The 14,622-nt window shown below is 46.2% G+C and overlaps 1 protein-coding gene across 3 annotated transcripts in view; it reads left to right on the top strand.

Moving 5' to 3' along the window:
• LBHD2 (LBH domain containing 2) overlaps positions 1-14,622 on the top strand; it is a 46,081-nt gene that overhangs the window by 292 nt on the left and 31,167 nt on the right. Inside the window, exon 1 of one of the 3 annotated variants that reach the window (XM_083165900.1) lies at positions 135-245. The exons of 1 other annotated variant lie outside the window; for it this stretch is intronic. The gene's annotated coding sequence lies outside the window, so the exon portion shown is untranslated. Of the gene's footprint in view, positions 1-134; positions 246-456; positions 535-14,622 lie in introns of those variants that run through there. One more of the 3 variants, XM_083165899.1, reaches the window with a different exon arrangement.

Genomic DNA, 14,622 nt, shown 5'->3' with positions numbered 1-14,622 from the left:
ACATACATAATGCAAATAGCTGCTCTGCGCATGCTGAGCCCCAGTCATCTGAGCTTTTATCTGGCATGCATTGAGTTTCAGGAGGAAGGAAGGAAGGAAATGAGAGTTATAAATACAAATTGAAAAATAAAATAAAGAACTTTGACTTTCTCTGTAGACAACTTGCAGGCTTGCTCAGTCTGCCTGCTGCTCTCTGTAGCTTCCGTGCACTGGCAGTGAAGGGGTTACCTGACAGCAAAGTGCATGTAAGTACTTAGCATGACCCAGTTGGAATCTCTTTTTGGTTGCTAGTTATTTGTGTTTAGGGGCTGTTACATGTTGCTGGGGTAGTAAGTGCTGTTATAGGTATTTACTGTGCATTTCATGTCAATTGGGATAATAAGGGTTAACAGTTGGAACTGAGTTGCTGTACCCAGTTCTGCCACTAGAGGGCGATCAGTTGTCAGCTGTTGCTGGACTGGTGTGGGTAACTAAAGTGTAGGGTGTATTTAAGGCTGACAGCAGAAGAGACCCCGACTGCTCCTTGGATGAATGGTAAGGGACATGCATACTGCAAATATATTTCATTTCCCAAATATATTCCCCTTATAATACATCAGGCAAAGTACTGACTCACTGGCTTCCATGCCCTGGGTGTGCTTATATGGTCCTTGTAATCCAGGACTACCTGCACCTTTATATCCAGCCAGTGTTAGTGGGCACACACATCTGTTTACTAATTAGCACAGAGACTCCCTCCTGGCCGGTCACTTTGCAGCACAAGCGCAGTGCGACTTATACGCAGTAACGCAAAAGTGCTCCACTGCTTACAACGTCGCCATTGCGTCCATGTCTGAATCGGTACGCACACGGGTCAGTGCAAGGGTAATTTCATATAGAGACTGTGTAACTTAATTAAGCTTGCAGTAATATATAATATTATATATATATATATATATATATATACGCCGTGATATAGTCCTCGCAGGACGCTTCAAGGGAGCAGTGAGTTCTGTGCAATGATCAAATATTTGCTTCCTTCCTCCTATCTCCTGCTGATACAAAATGCCACATTGTAACTTTTGCCCCAATGATGGGCTCCTATGCGATACATACAGGCAACCAGATGTGTTATATGCTGAATCCTGTGTCTGCAAAAGGGTGACTCCAGTAACATGGAGTACCATTCATTAAATGTTCTCCTACTATGCCCTTTTACGCCTCTCTTCAGTCAATTGTTTAGCAGCACTCCTCAGAATGGCTCTGAAATCAGTGGGTCCGAGTGGGAATTTTTTTTTTTGGGGGGGTGGGTGTGCAATTGAGTCATCGAGCTGCGGTCCAACCGACTTACTGTGGAAGTGCCTGTGTTATTGGAGGTGGGTCTACTTTAGGAGTCTGGGTGAACTCCCCAAACTGTGGGGGTTATTTTGGTTCACTCTTAATGACAAATTCCTTCTTAGATGGACAAAACCATGTGCACTGCAGGTGGGGCAGATGTAAAATGTGCAGGGAGAATTAGATTTGGGTGAGTAATTTTGTTTACTGTGCGGTGAAAATACAGACTGCTTTATTTTTACACTGCAATATAGATCTCACTTTGAAGTAAAACCACACCCAAATCTAATTCTCTCTGCACAAGTAACATCTGCCCCACCTGCAGTGCACATGGTTTTGTCCAAGAAGGAATTTGTCAGAAAGAGTGAACCAAAATAACCCCCTGAGTGAGTAGGGCAAGTGTAGGTTTTGTGACTGCCGCTGACAGCAACCAACCATCCTCCTGACAGTATTGGTGTTTGGTGATGGTCAGGGCTTGGAGATACAATGTCAGGTTGCCCCTAATTGTCAGGCTAAAGCAGTGGTTCCCAAACTTTTTTGAATCACGGCACCCTAGAGTATCAGAGTATTTTTCAGGGCACCCCTAGGCCAAAAGTTTGTTACCAAGAATAAAAAATAATAATTAAATTAAATAAGTTGTGCTTAAATGTTATCCTTAGGTCCAGTTATGTGGTCAAGAACATGATTCACTTCTGTTTATCCACATATTTTATAACTGAAAGCCACAAGCACTGATTTTGCCCATTACATTGACCATAAACAATTTGAATTGGTTATGGACCACCAACCTGAGGCACCCCTGCATGTGCTCCGAGGCACCCCAGGGAGCCACGGCACACAGTTTGGGAACCACTGGGCTAAAGCATAATAGTAGCAATGTAAGAAGAGATTTCCATCCTGCCTCACTGTCAGCAGCACATCCCCGCCTCACTGACAGCAGCACATCCCATCCTGCCTTACTGACAGCAGCACATCCCATCCTGCCTCACTGACAGCAGCACATCCCATCCTGCCTCACTGGCAGCAGCACATTCCTGCCTCACTGGGATTGCCTCATGGAAAGCATCACCACTCAGCATTGTTCAGCCCACTTGCAGACCACGGGGGATTAATAATTGTGACCAGCGATGTATGGCACAAATTGTCACTGGTAACAAACAAGCAACACTAGCTAAATTTGCATCTACATTCAATGCAGGATGTACCAGATGCATATCCAGCAGGTCAGTGCAGCATTCTGTAGCTTGCAATATGGTCACATAAGACGGCTTGAGGCCATGAACACTAGTTTCCAACAAGGCACTGGGCAGGCTGGTGGTGGTTCCATAACTGTGTTGGGTCCACTGGTCCGTTTGAACAAGTCATTGATCGGTTGACACTTTGTTGCATCGCATGATGACCACTTGCAGCCCTACATGGACTTCATGTACCCTTACAATGATGGACTTTTCCAGCAGGATAATGCACTGTGTCATCAGTCCCAAGTTGTCCAGAACTGGTCAGAGGAGCATTCTGGAGAGTTCCAAAGAATGCTGTGGCCACCACGTTCACCCAACATGACTCAAATTGAGCATTTATGGGTGGAGAGATCCATTTTCACCCAAGATCCTGTAGCTTCAAACATAAGGTACGGGGGAAAGCTATCAGGATGACATGGTTTAACATCTCTCCAGAGGTCTTCAGTGCAAGAGTGGTATCAATGCCATGTTGATTTGCTGTCGGTGAGGCTAGAGGGGGTCCTACATGATGATAGGCACCAATTCCAGGACTTTTGGCACTTCAGCGCATAAGAGAGTTTGCAAACAGAGAAAATATAGAAAGCTTATATTTTTCACATTATTCCTATGGGTGAGTGCAAACAACTGCATAACGGTGCTGTAACCGTAAGCAACCACTGTACTGTTTTCTTTAATTGTTTATATTGAGCTACAAAACTGACAACTTGCGTGGGATGGGTTCCAGAACCTTTTGCAGTTACCTGTGGACTGGGTTTCTGAAATGTCCTCTATTATGTTAAACTGGCATTCTGTTACATCCAGTAAATATGACCGTCTATATCGGTTTGAACTTTGGTGAGAAAGAAGCTTCTACGCATTATTAAGATAATTGAAACTTGCAGAGATAAGGTTTGTTCTGCAGGAAGTGTGGTTTGCTGAGCAAGTAGTACACAAGTTGAATCTATATAATCACTGGCGCCGAGAGAGGGGGGTACTAATTACCGGACCCAGTGGGGCCCTCGATACCTGGCAATAGAATCTGAATCAGCTCTTCTCAATCCAGCATATAGCGCTATGTGCTGGGCAGCCGAGTGGCCAGGGAGGTGCCATTTTTTTTGTATTTTATTCTAAGGGTGCCACACCTCCCACAATTAGACCACACCCCCTGCAAAGTACTCTACCAGGCTACTCTCTACTGCCCTGTATATAAGAATTGTTGTTTCATAAGGTTGTTGCTTCTTGTAGTTTGTTCCTTTGACATTTGTCACATAAATACTCTGACTGGCTAATGTTCGGTTGAGCCTCGTAGCTCTTCATGTGCTCTTTATAGGTTAAAGCTTGGACTATGGGTGTCTTGATGCTTTGATTGGCTAGTGTGGCCAGTCCCTTAGATATTTAAATGTCCTTATTGGCTTCAGGTTGATTGCGAGCTGTTGATATTCTAATGCTTTAAGGCCCCCATACACTTATGCGATTCTGGCCGATTTCACTCTTTTCAGATCAGCCGAGAAATTGGGTGAAATCGGCCAAAATCTGTTTGTCATCCAATCCGAATTGTGGCCCTGTGCCCATCGGATCAGAGCCGGGGGGGTGCTCTAACATCCAAGCCCTCTTACCGCCGCAGATCGCATACATAATTATCGCATATGCTCTAACATATGCTATATTTATGGCGTTAAGAGCTGACCCGGCAGCTCTCCCCTCCCTCCCTTACCCGGCGCTGCTGCTCCTGGGCTCTCCTCCTCCCTGCACCTTGAAGAGGATCATAGTGCAGGGAGGAGGAGGAGGTCACAGGTCCGGGCAGCACAGCACTGTGCTGCCCGGGCACAGGTGAGGGGGGGTCGATGCGAGGCGGCGGGGGTCGATGTGGGGCGGCGAAGGTTGGTCCGGGGCGGTGGTGGGTCGCGGTACAAGCCCATAGGCTTCTATGGCGATGCCCCCCATCGTGATAAGCCGGCGGGGGATGCTTAGCACATCCCAAAATGCGGTAAAAGCCCTGATAACGGGGTTTTTACAGCATTTTTAGTTTAGAGAATCCCCCCCCCCCCCGGAGGTCAGATGTGCTTGTATAGTTAATTGGTTACACCTACTGTATATATATTTGTATAGTAAACAGTAGTCTGTTACCAGTAGTAGTACCAGTAGTCTTGGTAAAATAGGAATAGTAGCGCAAATATTTCCAAATTGCAACGTTGTCACTAAACTTTTTTCTTTGACATATTAGATTTGTTAGAGGGAATTATTGTCTGTGTTATTTACATTTGTGATGAACTGAAAAATAATCTTTTATCTTGTATTATGTCATGTTCAACAAACATCTGATGATAGAGATTGTGAGCACAGATATGAGACTGCTTGTTCTTATTACAATATTAACTCATCTCATACCCCCCCCCCCCCCCCCCCCCAAAAAAAAAAGTTTGGTGGTTACTGCGCTAGGTGTGAAGCAGTATAGAAGCAGAAACAACAAGCGGCTGCTTCTACACTGGACCCCACCTCTACTCTACACTAAACAGAAACGCAACACATCGGAGGCAAGGCAGGGTAAGGCAGGGACAGCGATCTGGTAAATCCAACCATTTAAAAAAAAACATTCCCCAAAAGGGTGTAAACATTGCGACCTGCTAACTTGTTTATTCCACAGGTACCACTCAAACCTTTTTATCTATAAAACATTTCTTATACTTTCACATTTTTTATTTATATTTTTTAGCGCTCTTTACAAAATACTCATCTCATACCCCAACAGTCCCGCTTCCCGTGGGAACGTACCGGTTTTCGGGGACGTTCCTGCATCCCGCGGCAGTGTCCTGCGGCGGGAGGGAGCTGTCGGGAGTCCTCCCTGTCAGCTGCTGAGCAGCACTAAATAGACGCACACATCGTCTATTCCCACAGCTAGAGGCTCTCAGAGCCTCTGGGCCATGCCCCCACAGCTTCAAAACGGGGGCGTGGCCTCATGGGAAAACATGATTTCGGGAGAGCGGCTTCGGCGCGAGCATGCATTAAAAGGGGCATGGAAACTAGGGACTCAAAAGTAATTATGCCACTGTATAGAGCAGGGGTGGGGAACCTTTTTTGTGCCAATGGCCGTTTGTATGGGGAAAAAATCCATTGGGGGCCATATGTAAAAATATCTCTTACAAATTGTCCTGCTGCAGCCGTCCCACACTCTGGCGGCTGCAGCTGAATAGGGCTGACAGTCTCCGGCTGCTGTTGATTAAGAGGAATCTCGCGAGAACTACCGACCTCTCAGGAGAATTCCCCTGTACTTGACTCCCGGCAAAGCCGCCGGGTGGGTAGGCGGGCCACTCAGACCGGCTACGGGGGCCGTATACGGCTCCCGGGCCTGAGGTTCCCCACCCCTGGTATAGAGCATTGGTGAGACCTCACCTCGAATACGGAGTACAATTCTTGGCCTCATACTATAAAAAGGACATCATAGATTAGAAAAAAATCCAAAGAAGAGCAACAAAGCTTATTAGGGGAATGGAGAATTTAAGCTACGAGGAAAGAGTTAGCATTTTGGGACTATTTACATTAGAGAAGAGACGTTTAAGGGGGGACATGCTCAACATGTACAAATATATTAGGGGCCAATATAAGGAACTGTCAGACACCCTTTTTTCTACTAGAAAGAAATCTAGGAGGCGAGGGCACGAGTTTAGATTAGAAGAAAAAAGATTTTGTTCAACTAGAAGGAAAAATTTCTTTACAGTCAGAACAGTCAAACTTTGGAACTCTCTTCCTGGAGAAGTGGTGTCGGCAGACACTATAAATACGTTTAAAATAAGGTTGGATAAACATTTATTGGTTAAAAACATCCATGGGTACAAATAAGTAACATAATCTGTCTTTAAAATATCAGAACATACTATACAGCAGCCGGGGATAATGTATAAAAACATAGCTTGAACTGGATGGACGCAAGTCTTTTTCAGCCTTACCTACTACGTTACTATGTAACTATGTAATGTGTCCCTCTTCAAGGAGCCTTGAAGTTGGGAGGTATGGAATATAATGAGTTTCTGCATGTGAACGCGCATCGACCCGAATCCTGGTTATGGGCCTGATTCAGATCCTAACGCAGCTCTGTGAAAGTCGCCGAATATCGTGTATGTGCCAGCCCTGAAACTGCAATCACAGGAGATCGCTGGGGGAGGCGGATGGATGGTGTTACGGTTACTGGACGCTGCATTTTGTGGGAGCAGTCTGGGCAATGCAGGGGTGACGTCACATGCTGCCAATGTGACCCGGAACACGGGTGGACGGTGCCTAGCTTTGAATCTAGGCTGCTCGACCAGAGGGCAGCCGGTCATGTGTGATCCCTATTATGTGGAGCAAAGCATTCATATTTTAGAGATGTGCCCGGACACTTAGCGGGGTGGGACCAAGTTTTGCCCTGGGCTGGTCACCCCCAGCAGCCTACTGTATGTACCTTCTGTTTTGCAAAGTTTTTTATTCTTTAATACTTAATGATATCTGTGCGGGCCATACTTTGCTTCCCAGTGATATTCAGTTGTCCCCAGGCTTTATGTACAGTATGCGTCAGAGATGTACCCGGCAAAGAACAGGATAAACAAGATTTACGTTCAGAGTCACAGAATTGAGTCTGTGTTATTGTCCCCTAGACTGTAAGCTGTCACAGGCAGGGCCCTCCGCCCTCATGCTACACACCCTGCTGTCACCCGTATGCCCCAGCTGACTCAGCTGCTGTGATGCTTTATGTCAGCCCTCCCAGGGCACTGGGCTATTGATCGCTATTGAATCTTCATTTGAAATCTCACCACTTCATTATCTAATGCAGTGGTTCCCAACCCTGGTCCTCAAGTACCCCCAACAGTACATGTTTTGCAGGTCTCCACACAGAATCGCAAGTGCTATAATTAGCTCCACCTGTGGATCTTTTAAAATGTGCCTGAATAATGAGTGCACCTGCTGGGTGACCTGGAAAACGTGCACTGTTGGGGGTACATGAGGACCAGGGTTGGGAACCACTGATCTAATGTAACCGCTGCAGCATCTGGGGTTCTACCTCTTCACATAACAAATACGCATAAAAATACAGATGTCGGTAGAATTAATGCGCTATTGCGTCCCCATAAAAACACTGGGCGTTCCCCTGTAGAAGCAGGTGTTGCGATGCCTGCTTGAGGCGGGTGGTTGACGTACATGATGTCAGCGCCCAACACGTCTACGCCAAACATCGACGGAAATAAAAGTTAGAAGAGACTAAGGGGTGAGAGAATGATTCGATGGTCAACGACTATCGATGGTCAGCGTTCAGCCGGGTTGCGGGCGGTGTTAGTTAGACCACTCACTAAGCAGCAGACGGCCGCTGCTTAATGAGTGAACCAGAATCAGGCCCTATATGTCACTTAAATAGTGGTAACAAAAGGTATAACTTTAATATAGCCACAATACTAATGAATTAAGCTTTGGATGGATCTTTAAGTAATCAGCCAATCAGAATCATCTGTCAACTACGGTATGGAATATAATGAGTTTCTGCATGTGAACGCGCATCGACCCGAATCCTGGTTATGGGCCTGATTCAGATCCTAATGCAGCTCTGTGAAAGTCGCCGAATATCGTGCATGTGCCAGCCCTGAAACTGCAATTACAGGAGATCGCTGGGGGAGGCGGATGGGTGGTGTTACGGTTACTGGACGCTGCATTTTGTGGGAGCAGTCTGGGCAATGCAGGGGTGACGTCACATGCTGCCAATGTGACCCGGAACACGGGTGGACGGTGCCTAGCTTGGAATCTAGGCTGCTCGTCCAGAGGGCAGCCGGTCATGTGTCAGCCCTGTTATGTGCAGCAAAGCATTCATATTTTAGAGATGTGCCCGGACACTTAGCGGGGTGGGACCAAGTTTTGCCCTGGGCTGGTCACCCCCAGCAGCCTACTGTATGTACCTTCTGTTTTGCAAAGTTTTTTATTCTTTAATACTTAATGATATCTGTGCGGGCCATACTTTGCTTCCCAGTGATATTCAGTTGTCCCCAGGCTTTATGTACAGTATGCGTCAGAGATGTACCCGGCAAAGAACAGGATAAACAAGATTTACGTTCAGAGTCACAGAAAGGAGTCTGTGTTATTGTCCCCTAGACTGTAAGCTGTCACAGGCAGGGCCCTCCGCCCTCATGCTACACACCCTGCTGTCACCCGTATGCCCCAGCTGACTCAGCTGCTGTGATGCTTTATGTCAGCCCTCCCAGGGCACTGGGCTATTGATCGCTATTGAATCTTCATTCGAAATCTCACCACTTCATTATCTAATGCAGTGGTTCCCAACCCTGGTCCTCAAGTACCCCCAACAGTACATGTTTTGCAGGTCTCCACACAGAATCACAAGTGCTATAATTAGCTCCACCTGTGGATCTTTTAAAATGTGCCTGAATAATGAGTGCACCTGCTGGGTGACCTGGAAAACGTGCACTGTTGGGGGTACATGAGGACCAGGGTTGGGAACCACTGATCTAATGTAACCGCTGCAGCATCTGGGGTTCTACCTCTTCACATAACTCATAACATAACTCATAACACATAACAAATAGGCATAAAAATACAGATGTCGGTAGAATTAATGCGCTATTGCGTCCCCATAAAAACACTGGGCGTTCCCCTGTAGAAGCAGGTGTTGCGATGCCTGCTTGAGGCGGGTGGTTGACGTACATGATGTCAGCGCCCAACACGTCTACGCCAAACATCAACGGAAATAAAAGTTAGAAGAGACTTAGGGGTGAGAGAATGATTCGATGGTCAGCGTTCAGCCGGGTTACGGGCGTTGTTAGTTAGACCACTCGATAAGCAGCAGACGGCCGCTGCTTAATGAGTGAACCAGAATCAGGCCCTATATGTCACTTAAATAGTGGTAACAAAAGGTATAACTTTAATATAGCCACAATACTAATGAATGAAGCTTTGGATGGATCTTTAAGTAATCAGCCAATCAGAATCATCTGTCAACTACGGTGATCATCCTTGCTCTCAGCAGGTATGGTTGCATCAGTGCCCCCAGGAGAGGGCGCCACTATGCAATTGTGGGCAATGCAGAGTTGGATGTAAGCAACATCTCCTTGTTCCCAGGTGTATCTTTTACTCCTGGTTTTAGTGATGGATTCTCAAGCTTTACGATCCACGTGGACTACAATTTGGAATGTGCCGGAAGCTCGCGAGCCATGCGAATTTACGCTGTACTATCTGGGGGTCCATGCCGAGACATGTCGACGGTGAAAACTCAGACTGACCTTTGCTTGAGTCAACCATTGTTATGTCGTCATTTTGCTTGTGTCAACCTTGCACATGGTGACCTTTTTCACGCGTCGACCCTTTGATCCATTGCCACCTGTAAGATGGCAGTTAGGTGCTGATTAGCTGATACTTTATCACTGTCCACTCTATCACTCTCCAAGGCTCAGTACATAGACTACTATGTATGCTAATGTAGCATCGGACCTGCATGGTTGCTTGGTACAGGTTGGGGATCCGAAATGTTTGGGACCAGGAGCATTTCCGATAGAGGATTACTCTGGATTTCAGGAATATCTTTTTTTTTCATACTCGCCTGGTCCTCATGGTGTCCATCTTTTGAGGCAACCCCACCCCCATTGGTGCTTTGCGCCAGTGTGCCGGTGACATCATGATGTCACCGATGCACCCGCGCAATGCATCATTGGGACTGTGATGCCTCTGAAGACTGACACCGCCTACGCCGGGGGACCAGGTGAGTATGAAAAACAAAAAGTTTAGGTGCACGGGGGTTAAAAAAAACCCTGGGATTTTATGAAAACCTGCTGTACGTTTTTTTTTCTATATTTCAGTTTTTGGATATCCGGATACCCCACCTGTATAGCTAGTCCACCTGTCCAACCTTGAACCTGGGTAGTCACAGAGACCATCGGATTGGCTTTTTATCTCTGCCTGATACAGTGTTAGCTGACGCTTGCATGTAGCGAGTACCTCATTAATATACACATCAGAGAATGAGCCTATTGATGAGATCAGGGTTATTATGCGTCTAATTACACTGAATGTGACATATTGTTCTGTCAGATCTGGAAGGCAGGGAGTGAGATGTCTGTGTGCTTTGCCTGATAATAAGTACATTGCAGATAAAAATAATGATTTGTGGGTGCAGAGGGGGGGTGTAGCATGACTGACAGCTGCCGGAGTGTATTGGGGCCTACACACATCGCTGTAACACGGCGATTAAGATTCAGCATGTTGGATAAATCTAGTTAATCGCCGGTCAGGGCTAGTGTTCACACCGAAGAACACAGTCGCTGACAGATCGCTCAGCACACAGCGCTAACACATAGCTGTGCAGCGCTGACACATCGCTGTACAGCGATCTTGCTGAGTGATCCTGAGCAATCTACATTGCCCAGAAGGCTTCAGCATCTCCCCGTGTGTAGGCCTTTTAAGGCATCTCTTACAATATATGATTTTTCCTGGCTCTTCATCTGTCTCAAGGTCACAAGCTGGGAGGAGGGGGGGGGGTTTACATTTTGTGCTATGCATACATTATAGTCAGGGCACAATGATCTGAGATCCGTGGTTCGGTTCTGTACCTCACATGCCGTACAATGTAATATGGCTGCCATACCCACCATTGACTTCCAGCAATATTTCCTCCAGGATAGCAAGGAGGTTGCAGTTTCATGTACAGAAGGGGAAAGTTTGCCACTTCCTGTAAATACGTCGCTGTTTGCTCTATGGGTGTGAGAGGGTTTTTCACCAACCCGCAGGTTGCCAAAATTAAATCCCACAAAAATGCAGATTTCATCTGCTACAGACGTGTTTTGTACAGTGTTTTCCTCAGCGGTGCAGCTGGCTGTAAGGGGAGGGGGGGTTTGGCATGGAAGCCATCACCTCAAATCGGGAACGGAGCCAAATTCAACAAAAAGGTCTCAGCTTTACCTGGTCCTAGACACTTGGGGGTAAACTTATGAAGTAAGACGTTCTATTGAACATGGGATGGACAACCAATCAGATTCTGACTATTATCTTGTAGAGAGTGCTGAGTAAATAAGAAGTAAAATCTGATTGGTTGCTATGGGCAACATCCCATCTTCAATAGAACTCCCATCTTAGTAGATATACCCCTTGGTCTGTGCATGGCCTGCCACTGAACCTCAGTTTGTGCAACTGGTCATCCTTGTAGCAGTATGCTTGATGGAGTGTGGATGCAAACCTCTATCGTTACAGGTCAACAGTCTAGGGCCCTTATTCTGGGTGACTCGCAAAGGCAAAGTCCTTCTCAAATGGACAAAACCATGTGCACTGCAGGTGGGGCAGATGTAACATGTGCAGAGAGAATTAGATTTGGGTGAGTTCTGTTGTTTCTGTGCAGGGTAAATACTGGCTGCTTTATTTTTACACTGCAATATAGATGTCGCTTTGAAGTAAAACCCCACCCAAATCTAACTCTCTCCACACAAGTTACATCTGCCCCACCTGCAGTGCACATGGGTTTGTCCATTTGAGAAGGAATTTGCATTTGCGAGTGAACCATAATAAGGGGCAATAGGTCGACACGTAAAAAGTCAACATTAACAAAATATCGACACACCGCAATATGTCTACAAGGAAAAGGTTACCACATGAAAAGTTCAACATGTGTTTTTTGGGAGGTCAATATCGACACCTGTCATCACCGACCCCCAATTAGTGTAGCCAGGGCCACCAATAGGGGGGTGCTTTGGGTACACCTATCCCGGGCCCTGGCAGCTCATTTTGCCCACCGCAACACCCCCCTGACTGCCTTTGCTTTGCTGCGCTCATTGCTACAAGTACAAGAGCTCTGACTGGCTCACCAGCTGGTGCTGCATTTTAATTGGCCGCCGGCATCCTGAGTTGAAGAAGCCTGCACTCCGAGACATCCGGGCTGCAGCTCAGCGGAAGAGGAGATGGGCGAGCAGGAGATTTACTAAGCGGTGGCGTGTGGATGCAGACGGTTTTCTGTGGTTTTCACTTCTACATTTTAAAGGAAATAATCCTAAATGCAAAGTATTATGTCTTTTGGAAAACCAAATGTGGGTGTAAAACTAAACCGGGTGCATAAGCAACATGCATACAGTAATGCAGCAGTCCGCCTAGTTCCCCGATTACAAGATGGAAATGGTTTCCTATTTTACACTGCATTCCTGATCTCCGCACTGCATTTTAGATAAATGCACTGCACTCCTGTTCTGTGCAGTGCATAACCGATTTATATGCTGCGTTCCTAATCTGCGCACTGCATTCATGATTTATGCACCACATTCCCGATCTACGTACTGCATTCTCGATTTGCGCTATACATTCCTGGTCTACATATTACTGAGTTATGCACTGTATTCTTGTACGATGCACTGCATTCCTGATTTATGCTCTGCATTCCTGATCTACTTTCTCATTAGATGAACTGCATTCCCAATCTCTCTCTCTCTCTCTTTCATTCTTTCTTTCTCTCTCTCTCTCTCTATTTACTGTCTTTAGTTTTTATTTTTCTATTGGGCATCCAGTGAGACGGAATCTACTCAGTCTCCATCGATTTCTCTCTACATTTTCTAATTCTTGCATTTCGCCAATTTCCAGGATCTGAGCAATGAATAACTCAATCTGTTCCGACTTCCGCTTCCTCTGCTCTTTCCAATTAACAACAGTTTTGCCCAGAATAACTATCATCTGTGTGGATGTGAGATCACAGGGAGACTATAGGTCTTATTACTGAGCTCAGACACCCACGTGTTCCTCCATTAGATTAGCGCTACAGCCTTGGGTTCACCATCGCCGTGTTATACACAAGAGATTGTAAATATGTATTAACCCTTCATTGAATGAAAACTATTTCACGTTTTTTGTGGTGATAGAAATCTCAGTGACATCAGGGCCGACTCAGAATATATATTGCAGGTCCGTGAATTTGCAGACCTTCCGATTATCGAATGACCGTGCATGCGCAGGTGCCTGGCGCGGGTGAACCGCTGGTTCCTGAGACCATCTGCTAAAGTCAGGCGTCTTTGCCAAAAATACATCTTGTTCACACTCAGATTGTCAGCGCAGTGTCACTTTCGCACACATCAGTGCATGCCATTGCTAACTTGCTGGCTGTCCTGGGACCGACTCTACGCAGATTACTGGTTTTTCTAGTGCTGCACCTATTTCAGGAAATTCCATGCCTTGCAAAATTTGTTTTTCACCTCTTCAAAAATATTTTAAATTGGGGGCAGAGAAGCCTGTCTGAGATCTCCACATTAGTACATGAGAGAACTTATTGCAGTTATTCACAAAGGGTAAAAAGCCCTAGTATAACTGTACATTCTCAGTGACTGCTGCAGGGAAGCTTACAAACTGTGGGCTGTAGTTATCATTCTGCATACTCCCCAATTCCAGGAGGGACAAAATGCTCTGTTCCTGCAGGTCAGTTGTCCCTGGATGAATATGGCCTTTGTGTCTGTGGAGGTTATTCTGATCGGTGCGGCCAAACGTGCGTACGTTCGCTATTAACGTACGCTAGCCGCACGCGGCCGTTGGGGTTAAGTCCACCCACAACTCTGCCGCATACGTACGGGCATAAACAACGTAGAAGGGGAGTGGCGTACAAATGAGCGTACGCCAACGTACACGGACGGGCCAGCCCTTACACTCCGACAACTGGCGTACAATTGAGCGTACACCACCGTTTACGGACGTCTCTCGGCCGTCTTCCCACCGACTTCTTGCGGCTATCTGAGCGTACGCCAGCTTGCACGGACGGGTCCCTATTGTTTTCAATAGAAAAGTCAGCTTATGGCACCGCTCGTGAGAGTGAGCGTACGTCCGTGTACGCTGACATACCCTTCATATAGGGACCAGCATATCTTCCCTTTCAACTATAATTATGAAAATTAATTAATTGATTGATTTAATTAATGTGCAAAATAGTGGCCATGGGATTAAAACATTGCTGAAACATCCTTTGTAGGTGTTAGATGTGGTTTATGTTATTGTATCATAAATACAAAACCTATGTTTGTATTAGAGTGAACACGTTGACACATGTCGACTTGTGTTGATTGAGTGTGCTACTGTGTAAAGTCTATGAAAGCACGTAGTGAATGTGTAT

Source organism: Crinia signifera, chromosome 12 (genome assembly GCF_055691185.1).
Source record: "Crinia signifera chromosome 12, ASM5569118v1, whole genome shotgun sequence".
NCBI classification, from domain to species: Eukaryota; Metazoa; Chordata; class Amphibia; order Anura; family Myobatrachidae; genus Crinia; species Crinia signifera.
The sequence above is the reverse complement of the archived record's forward strand: the minus strand, read 5'-3'. Positions and strand labels throughout refer to the sequence as shown.